The sequence below is a fragment of the Diadema antillarum genome, unplaced genomic scaffold, assembly GCF_040938485.1.
Source record: "Diadema antillarum isolate AM-2024a unplaced genomic scaffold, OU_Dant_1.0 seq00001158_RagTag, whole genome shotgun sequence".
NCBI classification, from domain to species: Eukaryota; Metazoa; Echinodermata; class Echinoidea; order Diadematoida; family Diadematidae; genus Diadema; species Diadema antillarum.
In genome coordinates this window covers 320,266-323,113 of record NW_027271968.1, presented here as the reverse complement: position 1 = coordinate 323,113, position 2,848 = coordinate 320,266, and the positions used below count along the sequence as shown (strand labels likewise).

Sequence of the window (2,848 nt, the reverse complement as noted above, 5' to 3'; positions counted from 1 at the left end):
GCGCTAAACGTTCGCGAGAATGTCTGAAAAGGTACGCGAACAGTTTGCGATTACGTCGTAAAATGATCGGAAAACTTCGCAGATTTCGCGTAACATACGCGAGACATTCTCCAAAGTTTCGGAGTCTGTTTGGGGTTTCACGAACATTTTGCGAACATCGCGCCTGTCTTGCGAAGGTCTTGCGCATATGACGAGGCTTTAAAGACACTTTCGAGAACAATTCACGAGCAAATCACGACCAAGTGTGCGGAAAAGGTTCGCAGAAAATTTCAAACTTTTTTGAAATTCTCGCCGAAGTAAAAACGACATTCGCGAACAATTGACGACGCTTCCGAACCCTCACGTTCGTTTGGCGATCTTTTGCAGACCAAAATGCGAATGCTGGATTTTGCCATTCGCGTCCTTCGCAAATCGTTCGCGTGCTCCGTGAAATCCCACCCTAAGCTCCTTTGTCTTGAACCATTCTAATGTGCGAAAATGCAGCCGCCCCGTGGGGATCGCATCAAAAGTGGAAATAATCAAACCAATAAACTTTGCCAGGTCCCTGATAGTAACTCGGTTTGACGATAACAGAATTCGACCGCAACTCTTTAATTTCACCACTTTTTCGAGAGGTAGACTAACTGTCATTTCAACCGAATTTAGCTGAAGACCCAAATAAATCAAAGCCGTCTTTGGTGTAGTACTTGACTTCTCGAAGTTGACTAGGAACCCTAAGTTTGTCAACAATTCGACGGCACATGTAGTATTTTGTGCGCTCTCTTCTTGGGAACGTGCAAAAATGAGAATGTCATCCAAATAAATAACTGCACGAATTCCCTTACATCGAAGGAACGAAATGACAGGTTTCATGACTTTAGTAAAAACACGTGGGGCCGAGCATAGGCCGAAAGGTAAACAATTAAAACAGTAGAATTTTCCATTCCACGAAAAACATAGAAACTTTCGATGCTCATCAGCCATTGAAATTGTAAAATAAGCGTCTTTCAAATCAATTGTCGTTAAATAATCGAATGGCGATAACAGTTCCTTAACATCTCTGAACGTTTCCATTTTAAAATGTTCATGTTTTACAAAGGCGTTCAGATTCTTCAGATTGATAATTGGTCGCAGATCTCCTAATTTTTTAGGAACTGTGAATATAGTGGATAAGAAGGCAACATCTCCCCTAGCAATTTCGCTAATTGCACCTTTCTGGCAAAGCAAATTGACTTCTTTTTCGATGGCAGCTTTCTCCTCGTGGGAGAAAGGAAAGGAAAGGGAGTTTCGTGATTGTTTGGGAGTAGAATCGAAATTGATTTTGTAGCCAGTGATGGCATCAATTATCCACTGATTGGATGTTATAGCCGACCAAGCGTGTCTGAAGAACCTGAGTCTTCCTGCCTGGAATTGTTGATGTTTTGAACTTATTAGTTTTTTGAAGAGTCGTCAAGGGCATTTCGCTGCTGGCCAGCAGTCTCCCGAAATCTCGGAGGGGGAGGACGAGAGATCGTGGCAGGCCGGAACGATCTCTGTGGAGGTCCGTGACGGTTGCCTGACCGCGTATCGCGGTAGTTGTCATGAGGGCGAAACGCCGGACGTCTGCCACTCGTGAGGTTGCCGAAACGGCGGCGGTATCTTCCTACTGACGGGGCGATCTTCTGCCCCACCAAATAGGTATCTCCCACTGATTTCAATGTCGCCGAAAGGTCACCACCGAAAAGTGTCTGACCCACTGGCACGGTTCGGCTGCAAATTCCCCGATACTTTGGGTTGAAAGATGGCTTTAAATCTTTTCGGCGCTTCATCGAGATTTCATACGTGGCATGTCCCGCCAGCGTTATCCCATCCAGCGCCAATCGTTTGACGCGGCTCACATCAACTGCCCTCTTGTCGTCGGCGGCATCATGAAGTTCTGCCAGGATATGGGCGTAAGGGATCATTCCCCGTACTACGGCTTTTTGAAGTTTTTGGGCTCGAGAGTCGGCCGCTCTAGCTTTGGTAGGAATGGACGCCCATAGCTGTTCATCGACACGGGGTGTTGCAGGCGTTAGATATTGCTTATCCAGTTTTTCAAGACACTCAGTCTTTGGCGGTATGGTCACGGCTTTTGTTAGCCGGGTAGAAAGTGCGTCGAAAACGGGCTTTAATTCCAAGCACCTCGGGGCCATGGCCATATAATTCGTCGTCAGAGTCAAAGCCAGTGTTTTTGTTCACTTGTGCAGCGGAGAAAATCTCAAGGTCCGCTTCTGGGTCATAGCTGACCTGACGGCTGGGGGATGACACGCCTGATACAACAGACTCTTCCGCAAAGATGCTTAACAAGTCATCTTCATCATCCCGGCTACGCCGAGGATGCCCGCGGGCAGTTTGGGGCACATGCTTCGCATGCTGCCCGGCGGGATGTTGAGCGTCAGATGGTTGGTTGTCCATTAAAGCTGCTAACTGCGTTTTTAACAGTTCGAAATCCGCCATCGACGGCACAGCAGCTGTGTACGGGACTGGGCCCGTCGACTGTCCCCCGACTTCCGACATATCCATAGTTGAGAAACTGCGTATGATAAGATGAAGACGTAACCTCCTGCCGTTTACACAAGAAAAAGATGAGAGGCGTGGAATATCCACCTCCTTTATATACACTCGAAGACTCAAACTCATTATCATGACAATAGACTTTGAATCCTCCATCTGTGTGAAGCTCCTGCCTAAAGCACGAGGAATATGCAACCCTCTGAAGCTTGTACGAAGTATTACGTGATAGAATTACACATCCAGCACCACAACACAGCAAGTTTTTCACGCTGTGACATTATTCTTTTTATAAAAAGTCATAATTAGAAGAAAAAAAAATTAAACCAAATGGGGCACC

General features: G+C 46.4%; 1 pseudogene; it reads right to left on the bottom strand.

The window, feature by feature from the left end:
- Positions 1 to 1,409: 1,409 nt before the first annotated feature.
- LOC139744319 (uncharacterized) lies at positions 1,410 to 2,520 on the bottom strand (annotated as a pseudogene).
- Between the last annotated feature and the right edge of the window lie 328 nt (positions 2,521 to 2,848).